The 18,969-nt window shown below is 37.3% G+C and overlaps 1 long non-coding RNA gene across 1 annotated transcript in view; it reads left to right on the plus strand.

Moving 5' to 3' along the window:
- LOC149088478 (uncharacterized) overlaps positions 1-18,969 on the plus strand; it is a 197,830-nt gene that overhangs the window by 124,978 nt on the left and 53,883 nt on the right. The window contains exon 4 of the long non-coding RNA XR_016195405.1: positions 12,707-12,757. This is a non-coding gene — a long non-coding RNA (uncharacterized LOC149088478). The remainder of the gene's footprint in view (positions 1-12,706; positions 12,758-18,969) is intronic.

An 18,969-nucleotide genomic window follows, 5' to 3' on the forward strand; every position in this document is an offset into this window, starting at 1 on the left:
AGGTATACACACAGTTACAATTCCGGCACAACTCACTAGGTACTCACTTGTTATTGAACTTCCCTTTTTTCCATGGTCCGTATAACGTATATACCGAGTTTCGATGGAATAGGTCTACCAGAACGGGCGCTACATAGGTATGAGTAGTTTCAGTATAATGACACTGCTTAGATCAATGCAGCGCCCATTTTGGAGGACGTATTGCATTGAAACTTGGTGCAGTCGACGTTCATTATAACGACCCCGCGTTATAGCGACCTTTCCATTACAACCACCGGTAGGATAACTCCAAAATGTTTTCATGGGACGACTACCATATATGTTTTACTTCCGATATCACGACCCTCCCAATATAAAGTTGATTCTCAACGAGTCGAAGGCGGTCGACTGTATATACGCTATAGGGTCCACGGGAAAAAAAAAAGAAGAAAAAGCTTCAATAAACCACAATTTTTTTCACCTGGTAGTCGAAAATCGAACTATTTCTTATTTCTCCTTTTTTTATTTCATAAACCTCTCTCCCATGGTCTCATTAAGATATCCTAAAAAATCTGGTTGTTTTCGGATAAGCAGTTTTTTCAAGGGGGGAAAAAAAACTACTCGGAGAGTACGGGGACTTTGATTATAATAACCCTGTATTTACTTATTTATAAATAAATAAAATTTGGGAATTTTCAGGAAAACCACCGAAGACACGATTCGTACGTAAGGATAAAAAAAATAATAATAATAATATAAAAAGTTTCGGGCACGTTTGCCAATCTCGGAGGTTTTAGGACGAAATTTATGGTCCAGTCGTGGAGAGAGAGAGAGAGAGAGAGAGAGCTGGAGAGCAAAAAAAAAATGAATGAATAAAACAGGATACGAAAGAATTGGCTCTCCAGGCAGGTAAAAGCTCGAAGAAAACGTCTAGGAAAAGAAAAACCCTAGAGAGTATAAGGCTAGAAGAAAATCGCGAGAAAGTACAGAGAAAAGAAAAGCCTAAGATAAAAGAAAAATAAGGAGAGAAAAAAAATCAATCCATAGTTCCCGGAGAAAATGTGCTATAAGGATTTGCAGGCAGAAAAAAGGAAAAAAAATAAATAAATATAAGGCGAAATAAAACTCTGGAACCTTCTCCCTTTTTCCAGGTATAATCTTAGGCACCTATCCATCACTAGTTGCGCCGCGAAAAACAGCTTGAAAATCCTCTTGGGAATATACAGTTCGTGGCTGAAAAGGACGCGGAAAAATAAGTTTGGTTTTTTTCCCCCTTATTTCGTTCTTTTTTCCCTTTTTTTTTCAGAAGAAGGGAAAAAGGAGTGGAAGACGAAAATTGAAAAACAAAAACTGTTGAAAATGAAGGAAGGAATAAAAAAAAAAAATTGGTTTTTAAAAGTTTAAAAAGTAAGGGAAGTTCTCAACCACTTTGTGTCAAATGAGTGAGGAAAAGAAAGGTTTTCTGTTTTTTTCTTCCAGATATCAATTTCTTTGAAATTTTCAAAGATACTGTATCATAGATACTGGAATATCGTGGGATTTTAATAGATGCAGTAATAATGATTCTGTAGGGAGATGAGAATATGGAAAATTTGATATTTTTAAATATCGGGAGAGTCCAAACATTTTTGATGGGCTCCTGATTTGAAGGGGGTCAAAATATAGGAAAAGTCGAAAATGTCAGCGTCCGAAAAGTCATACGTAATCAGAGAATTTGCAGAAATTTTGAAGCATGAATACCTCAATCAAAGAAATAATTTCAGAATTGGAGAAAGAAATATTTTCGTAATTAGAGGAAAAAAGTAAATTCAGAATTAGAGAACAAAATAATACTTGGAGAAAAAGAGGAAGTTCCAGAATTGGAGAAAGAGGTAATTTTAGAAGTAGACAAAGAAATAATTTAGGAATTAGAGGAAAAGGTAATTTCATAATCTGAGAAAAGTATAATTTCAGAATTGGGGAAAAGAATAATTTTAGAATTGGGGAAAAGAATAATTTTAGAATTGGGGAAAATAATAATTTTAGAATTGGGGAAAAGAATAATTTCAAAATTAGAGAAAAATGTAAATTCAGAATTAGAGAAGAAGATAATTTCATAATCAGAGGAAAGAATATTCTCAAAATTAGAAGCAAAAAACGCATTCGAATAGCTCTATTCTGAGAAGGAAAAAGTTTCAAAATTAGAGAAAGAACTAATTTCAGAATCAGAGAAAGAAATAATTTCAGAATTATAGAGCGATTTAACTTGAAAATTAATGAAAGAAATAATTTAAAAATTAATGAAAGAAATAATTTAAAAATTAATGAAAGAAATAATTTAAAAATTAATGAAAGAAATAATTTAAAAATTAATGAAAGAAATAATTTAAAAATTAATGAAAGAAATAATTTAAAAATTAATGAAAGAAATAATTTAAAAATTAATGAAAGAAATAATTTAAAAATTAATGAAAGAAATAATTTAAAAATTAATGAAAGAAATAATTTAAAAATTAATGAAAGAAATAATTTAAAAATTAATAAAATTAATTATATAAAAATTAATAAAATTAATTATATAAAAATTAATAAAATTAATTATATAAAAATTAATAAAATTAATTATATAAAAATTAATAAAATTAATTATATAAAAATTAATAAAATTAATTATATAAAAATTAATGAGAGAAATAATTTAAACATTAATGAAAATATAAGTTCGGAATTAGAGAAAGCAATAACTACAAAATTAATGAAATAACTACAAAATTAATGAAATAACTACAAAATTAATGAAATAACTACAAAATTAAAGAAATGATTTCAGCATCAATGGTTTCAGTCAGTGAAAGTAATTTTAGAATTAAAAAGATAAGCAATAAATCAATTCATTATTCAGTATTAATTAAATAAATAACTTCAGAATGAATGAAATGACCATTTCTTCCGTGATAACAATAATAATACTTTAATATTGGGTTGCTGTATTTTGGTTATATTTGACATCCATATTTTTTATGGGCGTCTTTTTTGTTGCAGCCAACTCATTGGGCATTTTGCCTGTTGTGGACTTTGTGTTTGCCTTTGTATAAGTATCTGGGGGCTGCTAGATTTACTGTCCTCAGATTTATCTATCCCAGGGAACTGAATAAAACAGGGAGCCACGAGAAGAAAATATGGTCCTGAAGGGTCACGAGTAAAAAATTGTTAAGAGACACAGTTCTAAGGATCCCCCAAGGGGAGATCTGTTACTCCTGACGGTGTCTCACTCGAGAAACGCTGTTTTAGACATTCAGATTTATTTGAAAATTATACACCTTAGACTAGTTATAGCATGTTAAGACTCGAAACTTCAAAATCCAGGTGTCCTTTTAGAGATGATTAGGCTATGTATATAAACTTATACAATTAAATTTAGAATTAACACGAGGAAAGTTTCTGGCGTTGCTTCTCCTAAATCGGAAAACTCCAGGTTCTCTATGTCACCGCAAGGTCTCGAAAATTCCCACCTGAATCGGTCTCCGACAGCACATTTCAAGTCAGCCATATACAAGAGTTCTCCGATGATTTATTCTAAAGCACCGAAACCTCTAAATGGCATGTATGCCTATCGGAGAAAGAGAGATTCGAGCGGGTTTAGAAAGTGAATATCGAACCCTCCTGCATTAAATGGAATCATTCAGGCACCACCACCACCAGGACGGCACCGCCCTTTTGGAACATTTCGCAAACTCCAACACTATACATATACATACGCACTGGAAACGCCGGGTATCGAGTTCCAGAACCAGAAAATTGGGAAGAAGATGGTCCTGATCTCGTCTTTGACTAAGATTTACTGACTTGAGGGAAAAGGCTTCCGTGACGAGGCCTCGGGGAATCGGATACTCCTCTCTCGGTGACGCTAAAAGTGACACGAGCCGTTAATAATTTTCACCGAATGATTTCAGGATAGAGTTTCTAATTACACGTAGTAAAAGGCAGGATAGGACGAGGACTGCGTGGAGACGGTGCAGGGAGTTTGCAGAGTGCTGCTATCGGGGCGTTGGCTAATATGGTACCGAATACTCAATGAGAGTTCTCCAACGAAAGGGCTTATAAGACCAAAACTTGTGGCTTTTGAAACTTATCTCTGTTTTGAGGTTGGTAAAGAGATGTATTTAACTTTTGAAAGATTCTACGGGGGGGGGGGGGGGGGGGTTGAACAACTTTCACCCTTGGCGTATGAGGAAGAGAATATGTGTGTTACTGGAAATACGATAAATACGGTTATTATGAATACTTACCAAATGCGTTTGGTAAATTTCCTTAAATATACAATTTTTTCTGACGATTATGCATAGTAAGTATCAAAGCGTCATTTGTAAATTTGATAAATTTCCCCTAAATTAATCAATTTTACTGGTGATTGTGCATAATACCCAAGCATTGCGTCGTTGGTAAACACGATAAATCGTCAAAAGGATGATGTCGCTCTCCGCTATCGATACGAAGGTTTTTAACAACTGGCTGATGGGAACATGAATTTAGGAATGAGAGAAAATTCAACTGCTCTTGCTGGGAATCGGACCCAGGTCCTCTCACTTCCCGGGTGAGAGGCCTTAGACCACTTGACTACAAAGGCAATGCATTTCAATCAAGCTGACAATTACTGACTCCAGATGGCAACTAATCGAAGGATCACGTCACTCTCCGCTATCAATGTGAATGTTTTTAAACAGCTTTTGTGACGCGAAGATGAATTTAGGAAAGAGAAAAAATTCAACTCCAAATTTATATAGGAGAGTGATGTCATGCTTTGACTAGTCGCCATCTGGTGGCAGTGTCAGCAATTGTGAGCTTGACCTGAGTTAGGTCCGGCCGTCCTTGTACTGTTCCGTTCAGTGCACAGGAGCTCTAAGGAAAGATTGAAATGCCTTGCCTTCGTTGTCTAGTGGCATCAGCTTTCAGCATTTTTCAGTGCACATTTCAGTGTTTTTATTTCCAATTTTATCATTTTTAGTGCATATAATCCGGGCTCTGTTCATCACACATATTAGAATTTTCTTCATATTTATCATATTCACCAATTACACTAAGGTTATTATGCATAATCACAGGTATATGTAATAAATTTCAAGTTTTATCAAATTTACCAACATCACTTTATTATTATGCATAATCGCAGGTAAAAGTAATAATGTTTTTAGTATTTATAAAATTTATACCAACACCGCTTCAGTATTATGCATATTCGCCGTTGAAAGTGATAAAATTATCAAACTTACCAAGACGATTGATGAGCATGCATTGTAACCGTATTATCATATGCATAGTATATTCGATTTTATCACATTTACCGTAACACGTACAATACGTGCATATCAGATTTGTTTTGACAATTTTTCTCAGGGATTTCATTATCATTTGAGTTCAATGTCTACGGTGATATATGAGTTTTCATAGCAGTACCCATCACCAAACTTGATTTAAGATATTATTTAATACCTTATACGTCTTCCAAAGCACGTGACACTCGCATCTGCAATTTTCGGAGATGGATAAGATTCCATTTAACTGCTTCATCAGGTTTCCGTTCAAGTCCCCATCGGAATTTACGTCATGGGGGCTTGACTCGGTAATGGTATGTCTCCTTGACACCCCGTGCTACGTTATCTGCCAACTTTGAGCAAAGTGTGACGTCAGTATCATTGCCATAGCCAATAAACCTTATCCTGTGTTGCTTTTTTCGATGATTTCCGAGACAGAATTTTCGAACGGCAAGCCTGTTATATGCGGGCGCTGTAGCCCAGGTCGATAAGATACTCGCCTAAAGTACCAAAGGATGTTTAGAGGTGTCGCGAGTTCGATACCCGGTTCGTCCTTGTCAGAAACTTTCCTGACACAGGAGTACAACAGAAACGGCGACATGACCACAGCATGACCATTCTTCGCAATATGACCAATCTTTTGTGGTAGCAACCCAATCTCGATATGGAGGTCCTACATCGAAACCTGTTATATGCTTGAAGGTGATGCATAAGTAAATACAAGGTCCACGAACAGGGGTGGGGGGGGGGGGCGAATCAAAGAACGTATGTATGATTGAAGGGGTGAATGTCCACCTTCACCATCCCCACTTGTCAATAATTTTTTTTTTTCAAAGGATGGTTGTTGCGATCGCTCCTCTCACCTTCCTCTGTATCCGACTTGGGATGGACAACGACTCCACTCTCCATTGCAAGCGCTTTAGCATGATCACTCTAAGGCCGAGGTCTTCAACCTTTTTCTACTCGCGAGCAAGTTTAACATACGAATGTATGAAATCAAGATGATTTCAATCCTTGAATGCAAATTGGACGGACAGGGGGGGGGGGGTTTAATTGGAACGTTTATCAAATGTTCGCGAGCACGAAATCGGATATGAGCGTCGAGCACCCTGGGTGCTTTAGGGAAGAACCGTAGTGCTCGCCAGCAACGGTTTGGAGATTGCTGCTCTAATGCCCTCTTCACAGAGAGATACTCAAATCGATCTCGAGTAGCCCTGAGATCAAGAGACTGGTCAACAGAACGACTCGAGCGACGTTACTGTAAACATTAAAAATGCAAGAGACTGAATAAAAATTGTTCTTTTTTTTCATTTCTTACCTTAATTCACAAGATTACGAAAAATATTTACTACACAGTGAGAAGATATTGATAGATGAGAATAATTTTTGTTCATACACCAGGGGACATCTTTACGCAAGAACGTCTAACGGTAAGCTAACTAAAACTATCAGTTCTATACATAAATAAGAGTGAAAATGGAATGCGGCTCCAGATGGTAGCACTTGAATGAATACGTTAGGCCAAATATAATACACACTAAACTTCTCTATATGCACTATTTCGCTAGTAACTCTCCGGGGGGATGTTTGGGATTCTGTGCACGTTTAAGTAGCAGGCAGTAGTCGGAAGTTATAAAAAAAGTCCCTTGTTTCGCGAAAAGTATCCGAAAACAGAAAAATCTCTAACATCAATTGGAAAATTCAATTAATTTCCAAAAACGACCAGAACAAGAGTAGTAAGTTCATCTATGACGAACCCCCCCCCCCCGAAAGATAATCCCTGCAGAGGGGAGTGGGAGGAAATATCAATAACGAATTTTATACGCCCCCAATCGAATATTTCCGAGCAATCTTTGCACCTCTTTCTATTGTTCCAAAAGAAATTTATTGAAAATTTTTCGTCTGAATAACTGAGATATAAGTTATTGAATTTCTTGATTTTTTGAAATTTTCTTCTTGAAATATTTTGGATACCAAGTTATCTTAGCACATACTAAAAATGTTCAATCACCGACAACTCAGCGGATTTTCACTCTAAAATTCCGAAATAAATTTTACTAGTTTATTCGGGCAGTATAAAAATTATAATATCCATATCCATTCCAAAATTATCATTTTACGAAGATGTTGCGGCTTAATTTCATTCTTCTGACTCTTATCCCTTTCAGACCCTGCTGCCACAAACGTGTGAGTTTCTTTTTCTCACTGTAGAATTTTTTCGTTTGATCTCAGGGAGTTTAGCCAGTACCATCTCTAGCAGAAGGCCTCCGCGCGAAGCTCGTGACGTCACTGAAGAAGATCATCCCACGTATGGACATAGTAGGCCGGCCATACCCATTATCTTTACCTTTTTTTTGTAGTATATCCAGTGGGCCTACAACGGTATAATTATTCATTCATTACACTTCAATCACTATGAGTTGAGAAAAAACTCATATTTTTAAAAAATTGATTGCAGATGGCAGCACTACACATAACAAACATTACACAGAAACAAACTTCGCGGGAGATTCACTATATGTACGCACATATTCCAACATGTACCAATTCATTAGAAGTTTCGCAGAGGAATATGGATGCATGTCTGGTTTAGTAGAAGTATATCCAATGGCTATAGGTGAGATGACCTTCTTCAATGACGTCACGAGCTTCGCGCGGAAGCCTTCTGCTATAGACGATGTTTTAGCCCTGACTTAAAGTATTTTGTAAGTTTTCAGTTAGAAATGCGGCGAATATGAACTTTGCTGGCTTTCATGAGAGGGCAGCATTTAGAGTTGAACTTCCGGGGAGTTTTCAAGATGGCTTCCGGGAGAAAGTGCCTCCGGGGAAAAGTGTGATTCATTACATAAAATTTAACAATAAAATTCTGGGAAAAATTTGAATGTGAAGATGAATATACCCTTTAACCATCTTGGTTAAAAAATTTTGAACGAAGTAAAATTATTTCTTCACTCTATTTCTTTATTATTTCTATTATTTCTTCAAAAAAATTAAAATCTGAAAAAAATTAAGTTTTGCTAACATTTATGTTTTTAATGCATTTCTGAAAACCAAAAATAAAATAAAATTTAAAATTCTAAAAAATGAATGGTCGGGTATGAAATCAATATTTACTCTACATTAATTTTAGAAACAAGCTTAGGACATTCCTTTCAGGAACTTCGGGAACCATCTCGTGAATTTGAATGAAACAACATTTCAAACATAATTTTATCGTCCCTTAAATTAAATTCCGCTTAAAATTCACAGATTAATTAATCCAAAAAAAAAATAAAAAGAAGAAGAGAAAAATCAGCATACCAACCAGTAAAAAAATATTATCAGCACAGCCATAATATCCCGAAATTCCATAAAAATGAGAAAAATACTATATTAAAAAAAAATCTAAACGATTCTTTTAATTTTCCTTTAAAAAATTTTATGTCTTCTCTTCTCCAAGAATTTGCTTTTTTCCCCCCCTTGCGGAAGATGGAACTTTCGACTTATTTCGAAATTCCTGATAACTTTGGCGTCTTCGGGGGGAAAAAAAAAATTCCAAAAAAAATGGGGAAAAAATTGGTAAATAGGAATAGGAAATGTCTAAGAAAAGAAAGAAATTTAAGAGTTAAAAAAAAAAGAATAAAGATTCTTCTCTTTTCCGCAAAACAAGATGAATTGTATAGGCACTATTCGACTGAGGTGAGAAGAAGAAGAGCATTTCTATAAAAGGAATGAGGGGAAGGAAAAAGAGGAAAAAGGCAATAGGTTCTGCTCCTGGAAAAGCAAAAAAAAAAAAAACGGAAAGACGGAAGGTAAGTCTTCTCCTATCACAAAAAAATAAATAAAAAAAAAATCTGAGATGGCACCCGACGCCATTAGGTCCTGCGTAAAACCTAATACTGGGAAGCCCGACTCCTCGCTCGCTTTTTTCCCATATATATATACCAAGAAAGAGCGAAGGAACTCTAAAAATGAGAAAAGAGCTGCCGGTATTACCGGGAAGAGTTTCACCACTTGGCTATTGCTGTACGTACTTTACGCAACGAGAACATAAAAGTTTTTTTTTTTCTTCCCTTTACCGCGGTCCGGGAAGAAAAACCTGGAGCAGCTTGGATGACATCACCGTGGATGGATATTTCACCCGGATACGAAAAAATTCCGATTTTTTTTTTTGGAGGGAATAGAGATTTTTTTTTTTTTTGAAGTCATAGCATTTTTGTTTTGGGTTAATAGTCAGGATTTTTTTCAGTATTTTTCGATAGTGTGCATATTCCGGGACCGGGAATCATGCTCCTGTAGGGGCAAAATCCTGGTTACTTTGCATTTTAAATATTGCGGTTTTCTTTGGATGAAGTCTCTCTGCTGTAGATTCAGTCTTTTGACGTTGGTGGATAAATGAATAATGTCTGTGAGGGATATTCAAGAAAATTTTGTTAGTGACTTTTTCACCTGAAAATGCACTGCAGTGAAGTCTTGCTACAACGATATATACTTAATATAACGATAACTCTCTCCAGAACCGCATTTATGGTTTTGTCGTCGGTGTGTTACACGAATTTAGCAGCCCTTCTCCCATTATAGTCTAAATCTGGGGAAGTCACTAACCAACTTATTCATCATACAATGAATTAAATTTTTTTCCTTCAAATAAAATACCTACAAATGCATTTCATTGTGGCACTAACAGCGGCAATTCGGAAGAGATGCCAACAACAGCATCAATTCGGTGGTTTCTGATGATAAGGAAAAATGATCTACCTCTCGATATAACGATAATCTCTCTCTCTCTCTAAAACAATATTTTTTTTTGGTCCGCAGAATCGTCGTTATATCGATGTATCTGCCCAGGGCCATTCATACCCATTGTAAAATGAACTGATTTGCAATCTTGCATACCTTGTAAAACCTTAACTGATGCTCCAGTGTATAAATGTTTATCCATGTTGTGGGGAATTAAATTTATTTTAATGAAATTTTGTGGAATCTAATGTGTTTGTCAATCACTTTAAAATGAGCTTTCACCTATACAAATACAAATACAAATACAACGCCACAACAGGCAAATTGCCCAACGAGGTGGCTGCATCATGGATCCCCGAGCCCCTACCTACTACCGCTACACCACATCCCCCCCGCAGAACCCCCCAACCAATCGTTACATGCAGGAATGTGCGTGTACGTGTAGTGCAACCTGACGTAAAGTTTTTGTTTTCTGTGTAATGCTTGTTATGTGTAGTGCTGTCATCTGCCCCCAGTTTTACTAACTATGAGTGAAGTGTTATGGTTGAATGATTTATCGTTGTAGGACTGTTGCTCTCTGTGGCGAGACTTTTTAACGGGGAGATCTGTTGTGTACTGCAGCTCAAGATCGAAAAATCATACATCTGAATGAATAGAAATACATAGTATGTACGTTTTCTTCGTTTGTAATATTCATTCATTCAAACCGCGCGAGCACAACTCCGGTCTATCTCGCTATGGGTAATTTACTATAAATTGAGTTGTGCCGGAAGTGTGAGTGTGTGTAGGTGCCTAACAGTCTGAGTGCGTATCTAGAGTCGTGTTTTTGAATTTTCAGTGCTACCATCTATGGGTGAAGTGTAGCGATTGAATATTAGTACCGTTGTAGACCTGTTTCTCTCTGTGGCGAGAGTTCCCAACGGGGAGATCTGCTAGAAGTTGGAAACCACAGAAAACCAACTTCAGCCGGTTTGAACCCGGGACCTCGCGATGAGAGTCCGTCACTATGACCACTGGACCACCATAGCGGATGTTAGTGACATTACTTTTAATTACGGAAGGTGAATCGATGCAGCATAAGCATATTCCTTCAAGTATAAGCCGCTGCAACGAGTGTGGTTAGTCCACCAACTTAATGATCCCCTAATCAGGTTCAAAAGCATGGGTTTCCAACTGGGAATACATGATAGCTTTTTTGTAAGGTTCCACGGTATCAAACGCTGTAAAAAAATTCATTGTTGTTGCAACAAAAATATTCATGAAAAAAAAAGTTTCCTGATGCAATAATGGATTTAGTGTATCAGTAAAGTTGTGACTCACCAAAGAAAGAAATAGTCTAAAAAATGATGAAGTCACACATCTTATATATAAATGTGAAAGTATGTCTGTCGTTCTCTATTCAAATCTACAATTTTAGACCGATTGTCGCCAAATTTTGCGTATGTACCAAACCGGACCAAGATTGAACCATAGGCTGCTTTAAAAGTTCATCAGAGCTAGACAAGTGCCCGAAATGGATGAAAAACCGACTGGCAACAATAGTTTTTCGGCATTGACAATAATCTTCGGAATGTTTACTTTGGTTACTGTGGTTCCCCAACAATACGTATCAAACATATGCATGCCATTACAATAGTTTGCCACTTCTTTAATGCTGCCAGTATTATGCATGGTAGTTCAAGCCTTTGTAATGGTTTGCCACTTTTCCAATCCTCTCAGTAATTGAAGAAAACCCGGACAAGCGCCGGGTATTACAGCTAGTAAATAATAATTGGAAATCACATTTCTGTTGATAACAAATCCGCAATCTTTATTCATTAATTTGCATAAATAATTATTTAATTAATTTTCTCCATGATTCCTTAATATAATACTGAACATGATGTACCTAAACGCAAGTATATTTATATCATGATATTGTTATAAAATTTTTTGTTCCTGTGTATTTGCATCTTCTTAGTTTTCTTACTTGGGTGTTGAATTTTTGTACAGTGTGGTTCGAAGCTTTACATAATGTTTTCATAGTATAAGAGAGCATCAAAATGACACACATTTTCATACTTCTCGTATGAGAAACCATATACGGAAACCCTAAATACTTCAAAACATTTTTTTACCTTGGGTTCCACGGACTTCTTAAGATTCCTCGGAAAGATTTTATGCGGTCCGTTACATTATTGTGTACTGAATATTATTCTGTAAAAGGGGCCCGTGGCCATCATCTTCTTGATTCGTGTTGCACCCAGGACCGTCTGAAGTGGATTATGGGCCCCGAGAAAAACATTTTTGGAGGGCCCCGCCCCCTCCCCCCACTCGACAAACTTTACATTAGCCTACCTACCAATTTGCATGTCTCCTTCCTGAGCCCCCCTCCGCCCCCCCCCACAAGCACTTGAGACCCCAAGGCCGTATCCGGATGCGCCCATGCGTTAAGACGGCGCTGGTTACAGCCAAGGTTAAGAACCTCTAACCCTAAGGTCATAGAAGACAGTGATGGCGAGCATACACAAAGGGCAAAAGCATTAGATTATTCCACGTAAAACGATTGGGAACCCCAAATAATTGGTGTACGAGTGGATCTCGATTCCCTCTACATTTTCCCAAAGTTTTTAATGTGAATTTTTGTGCCACCCTGTACATAAATAGTTGGTTGATTCGTAGATAACTTCTTGTAAGCTACTTTCAATTATTAAATTAGTTCTTTTTTCTCATTATAGGATAAGTTTGAAATACCAGAAGAAAACCTCGTCAAATGCGTAATAGTCAAGGTATGTGAAAAATTAATAATTGCTTGTAAACATAATATTATTCCTCAGGTTCCCAATGTTTTTATTCAGAATACAGTCAACACCGCTTATTCGAATCGCGGATAATGTTTTCTCGTTCGGATATTGTTATCACTTTTGCAAAGAACGGAACGGATCAATATCATAACATGGGAAATAAATTCGTTTGTAATTATTACCGAGACTTCGGATGATGCTATCATTTTTTTTCATCAGGCTGCAAGACTATGTAGGAGACTATAGAAGGTGTTCTTCTCTCTCCTCCCTCTCTTGTTGACAAACATTTCCGTAGTTAATGTCGTAATCACTCCGTAGTATTCGCTGTGACCAATGTACTTGGAGATACTTTTTCAATAGCCGTGTCGGGAAGGGAAATAAATATATGACAAATGAAGAAGCCCTTCTTTCCAGTTCTTAGCCAATTTCTTTCAGTTGACCGGGTTTAAACTTTTTTTCCCCGAGACTTTCCTCAAGGGAGGGTCTATGTATTGTGCACGAAGTATCATGATTCGTGCCGGTTCCATTCTACCACCTCACGGTGGTTGAATATAAAAAAAATGCAGGATTTTTTAGCTTAGACAGAAAAAAAAAGAAAGTCGCGTTTTAGAATTTTTGAAAAAACCGGAACGATTGAGTATTTTACAACCTATTACGCGGGAAAGACAAAGTTCTGTCGACGGCCGTTATAATGATCCCACGTTACAGTGACCATTCCATTACACAACGTAAGATAAGTTCCAAATGTTTTCATAGAACGACTATCATATATGTTTTATAGTTGCGAAATAACATCCCTCCGAATATAACGTTTCGTTTTCGACGGTGCGACATGGGGTCGTTATAACGACCCTGTCGTCGACTGTAGTTCCATTCCTCCAACACCCGTTTACCATACGTTCCTTCGACCGAACTGTATGTATGGTCACCTTACTAGCAACCAGAATTTTTCCGGACATACAGTAATCGGTTATTGTTATCAGAAACCCTGAGTCCCGATGTGATCACATTAAGCGGCGTCGAACGTATTTTATTTCCTGGTATTTCTCGATCACAGTTCCACTTCTCACTGGAAAATCATCCCAAAGTGGAAAAAAAATAAAGAAACCTCATAAGCCAAAGCAAAATACAATATCGATACATCAACCAACGAAAGTTAAATGTACCCAAAACCCTGTATTTATTATTCCCACATCCCCCCACCCCCTCATCCTATATAATTATATACACCCACAATTATAATTATTCGTCTACGGAACCGGCCTCTGACTTGATTGGTCTTCGCATGTATGTACGTGTTCGAAGTTAATTAAAAAAACGAAAAACAAATGATTAATTACCCTGTGGTCGATTCCCGCGGAATCGAGTGGAGCTAAGAGGAAAAACCGGGAGAAAGTGGAGGAAAACAAACAACAAAAAAGGGACTCAAATTCATTGCCGTGTAACCCCGGATGTTAAGGAATATTAACATCGCAACTATTTAGAAAAAAGTTACAGCATATATTTTTTGTTTAGTTTTTTTCCATGGAACTAAGAAAAACTATCAAGTTCTAAGAGAGAAAAAACAAAGTTAATTAGTCCATATAAAAAACTCAAAAAACCACATGAAAAAACTTCTCTAACCACCAGGGAATAAGGCATAAGAAAAAAAGAGGATTCATTACTTGTGTGACACTAAAATGTATTGCGGTTTTTTTTTTCCTGCTCCCGTTCCCGCTTTTTATTGTTGTTTGCGATATCCTCATGCTTTTTTTTGTTATCCGAATTGAAATGAATTACATAATAACAAGAAAAAAAAACCACAGGGTTGTTTTTTTTTGGTGGTTTATAGTCAAGTTCCAGAATGAACATAGGATTGTGTTAATTTGTTTGTTAATGATCTATGCCTGTTAATTCGTTACGTATCTATTATCCTGATAATTTATATTGTCTAATTTACGTGGTGTGGGGGTGATACTTTGCGAGAATTTCATTTGCGGGTTAATGTTGACGCGCTGCTGCTAGTTTGCGATGGTTAAATGTCAGGAGAGTCAGCTTACTATCGGGGGGGGGGGGGGTATCGTCGAGTTGAATCTCCTAATGGAGAGGTTTCTTTTTTTTTTAGTGCGTGTTACCACCTATTTCTTCAAATCAGCGGTCACTCGCGTGCTTTCAAACTCTGTAGGACACTCGTTTTGTCACTCCCTGACCAAGTCCTTCAGGCAGGCATGTATTAGTTTTATACGGTTTTACCGATTGTGGGCTCTGTTACAGAAATTTTTTGCCACCCTTTTCTCATTTTACTCTAATTTTCTCTTGACCACTCCTTCAAATTTGATAACCCCCCCCCCCCTCCCGAACTTGCCGCCCTGGGATATAGCCCGCTAAGCATAGGCGGAGATAGCGTTGGAAGTCTGGGGGGACACGATGATGATGTCAACTCATATACAGTTGAATCCCGTTATAACGAACGCCAAGAGACCGGAGGAATCACTTCGTTAAAACGAAATTTCGTTATAAAGGAACTCCAGTTTGCCTAGCATTATTACTATGTAAACATATTTGGGGGATTAGAAAAGTGTTCGTTAAAACGAGATTTTCGCTATAACGGTATTCGTTAAAACGGGATTCGACTGTATACATTATATCAGTCGCCTCCATCTTTGACACTGGGTGAGGGGCATTGCCCCCCACGAATGAACATAAGATTCTGTTAATTTGTTTGTTAATGATCTATGCCTGTTAATTCGTTACGTATCTATTATCCTGATAATTTATATTGTCTAATTTACGTGGTGTTCGGTGATACTTTGCAAGAATTTCATTTGCGGGTTAATGTTGACGTGCTGCTGCTAGTTTGCGATGGTTAAATGTCAGGAGAGTCAGCTTACTATCAAGGGGTTATCGTCGAGTTGAATCCTAAAGCCCGGTTTTCCTAGGAGCAGGTTTCTTCAGCGCGCGCAGCGTAAAAGTGCTGATTGGTCCTATTTCAGGTTTTTAGCCAATCAGCGTTTCCACGCTGCACACAGCACAAAAGTTTTACTCCTAGGAAAACCCGGCTTTACAATGGGAGAGGTTTTTTTTAGTGCGTGTTACCACCTATTTCTTCAAATAAGCGGTCAACTCGCATGCTTTCAAACTCTGTAGGTTACTCGTTTTGTCACTCACTGACCAAGTCCTTCAGGCAGGCATGTATTAGTTTTATACGGTTTTACCACTTGCGGGCTATTACAGAAATTTTTTGCCACCCTTTTCTCATTTTACTCTAACTTTCTTGACCACTCCTTCCTCAAATTTGATATCCCTGAACTTGCCGCCCTGGGATATAGCCCGCTAAGCATTGGCGGAGATAGACTTAGAAGTCTGTGGGGGGCATTGCCACCCACGCCGCCCCCGTATCTCCGCCCATGCCGCTAAGCCCCCTTTTGTAAATACACCTTAAACACACTCATCATAGCGTATTATTCCTTATACCGGAATTTCATGGTGCTTCAGTTGTATTGCAATTTTATTGCCCAATAAAGCATTTTAACGCAGTGAAAGTCGGATAACCAACCAGTCAATCAAAATCATTCTCCCATGACATCTGTAAGACAGCAAACAGGCCCTTCATCGTATTTCCCCCCAAAAAAAATCCATTCCACATTAATCACCATTAAAATGGATATCATTGCTTTGATTTCACTTAAAATGGATGTCAAAATAATTTCAGGATTCTTTTCCTCCCTTTCCCGTCGAAAAATTTCCCGGAAAAGAAATCGGGGCGGAGGGGGAGAGAACATTCTATGAATAGGAAATTAAGGGGAATAGGAGGAGAAAAAAAATTTTAGCATGAAAGTTTTCTACACGTAATTCCAATCTTCACCAACGAGAGAGAGCGAGAGAAAGCCGGCAACAGACATGATTGATGAATTACTCGTCGCTTTTAGTTTTAACGATACGATTGCTATACCATATACGTCTCGTCGTACGTATATACATGCATAATGCCTAACGCATACCTAGATTATACAACAAGATGGCGTACTGTAACAGCGGGATAAAAGGAAAAGGAGCGAGAGAGAGAAAGAGGAGATAAGTCTTTTCCAGGGGTATATTTCTTCACGGGGCCCGAGCACCGACCATTACTCATTGTCAGTGCTACGGATCAACGTTTCAAACAGGAAAAGGATAAGGTGGATGCAGCAGCAACTGCAGCCAGGCCCCCACCTCCAGCCCATTGTTTTTCGCAGTTTGTAACAGACGCTTCTTAATTCGATGGGACGGGGGACGGCGGGGAGGGAGGAACTAAACAGTAATTAGTCATTATGATTAATTAGCTTCTGCTCGGCGTTCTTTGAAATTCTGCAGTTTTGAATGCGTGGGAAATGGGTTCATATACACACATACACAATACGAAGTTCAGGACTTTTACTCCACCTACTTTCTGTGCCAGGGAGACTTTATTTTGAAATTCAATGCATAACATATACATGAATTGTTTTATGGAGGATTAAAGATTTATATAGGAGAGATGTGTTTACACTCTCCCTTATTCGTACAGGGTTTTGGTATGGTGGAATAATAATATTTTATGGTATAATCACGGAAGGAATCAAAGATTAAGACCAATAACAAGGAAAATGATACTAATTTCATAAGCGATTCTATTCACAATGGGTGACGTCTTCAGAAGATAAATACAGTCGAAACTCAAGGTTCCAGGGATATAGCACACCCCCGCTGCTTCATTTTCTTTGTAGTACACAATTGCAAAAACTTTTCGATTTCATTAAAAGTTGCTAAGCGTTTTCAAAATTCCCCGAAGCTTGATGGCCACAGCGCCATCTATGATCTTGAATCGTTGCACCAGCTTTTGAAAATTCTTGAATGTATCGCTTTTTCCTGTGGTTATGCACAATACCCTGGTGCAATTGGTGTTTTCTGTGGTTCCCAACTTCAAGGCGGGATACGAGCCGATCTCCCCATTAAAAAGTCTCGCCCTAGAGAGCAACAGGCCTACAATGATACAACTATTCAATCATTACACTTCACTCATACTTTGAAAAATTTATCGCAGATGGCAGCACTATAACAAGCGTTACTTAAGAATCGAACAAGCACAATTTACAGCATGACCCAGATCTTCTTCGATCAGCTGCTGAAATATCTTCATTGAGACAGAGCTGCAGACCATGATCTGGTTTGGAAAGGGAGGTGTAATTGAAGAATATGGAAAAAATCCCCAAATGAATTCAATATGTTTGCCTTCCATTCCTCCATGGTGTTACTCTACCCATTATTGGCTTGTCATTTCTACATATTCGTTTATCCTCCATCTGATCAGGTTGAGGATTCCAATCATATATTCTTATACGATTCTGTTTTGTTTTTGTGTTTTCTACCTCCCCTAAAAGTTTGTACGTTGAGTTTGGAATCACATATGCGATTACGCTGTTCACGATATTTTAGTACTTTAAAAGAGTCTTGAAAACGACAACACTTGTTGTATGCCACCTTGGTCATAACGACAAAAATCCATAGAGTGTTCAATATCGTTATAACAGAGTTTGACTATATTTAGCTTCGGATTGAAACGAGATCGTTTCTGGTAAAATTACCATTCAGGGTGGTTTGAAGAGAATGCACTGCAGTGGTTCTAAACCAGGGGTTGTTGGAGAGATTTATAGGGGGTTCTTGAGCTTGGATGAGAAAACAATTAACTTATTGTTTGCAATTTTACAAAGCTATGCACTGAATATCATTTTCATAAAAAGTCCATCTCCTCAATGGCACTAAAAGTCCATATTTTATCTTGTTAGTCAAGTGAATTCATAGATAACAAAAGGTTAAGAACCCCTGATTAATTGTAAATAATAATTATACATGCGTTATTCAAGATAAATGAAGTAAAATCTAGCAAGAAACACACGTTTACAAACTCCTCAAAAATTTGCAAAAAAAAAACAGCCTCTACACCCTTAACACGTTCAATATAATTCAAAATGAAAACCATCTTTTACGACACGGTAAGCGTATCTTTGATGGTAACGCACGCACGCACGTCTCTATGCATACATAAATACTCATAAAATGAAAGAAAAAAAATACTTAAATAAATAAAAATGTTCTCACAAATGTTTCATCTTTCTCGGCAACATTTACACAAAGATCTAAACGCACGCGAACGCCATTTCCCTCTCATATTTTAGACACACACACACACAGACCGCATATCT

This window comes from Pholcus phalangioides, unplaced genomic scaffold, assembly GCF_987345545.1.
Source record: "Pholcus phalangioides strain wild (caught in Gottingen) unplaced genomic scaffold, Ppha-v1.0 ptg000003l_1, whole genome shotgun sequence".
Taxonomy (NCBI): domain Eukaryota; kingdom Metazoa; phylum Arthropoda; class Arachnida; order Araneae; family Pholcidae; genus Pholcus; species Pholcus phalangioides.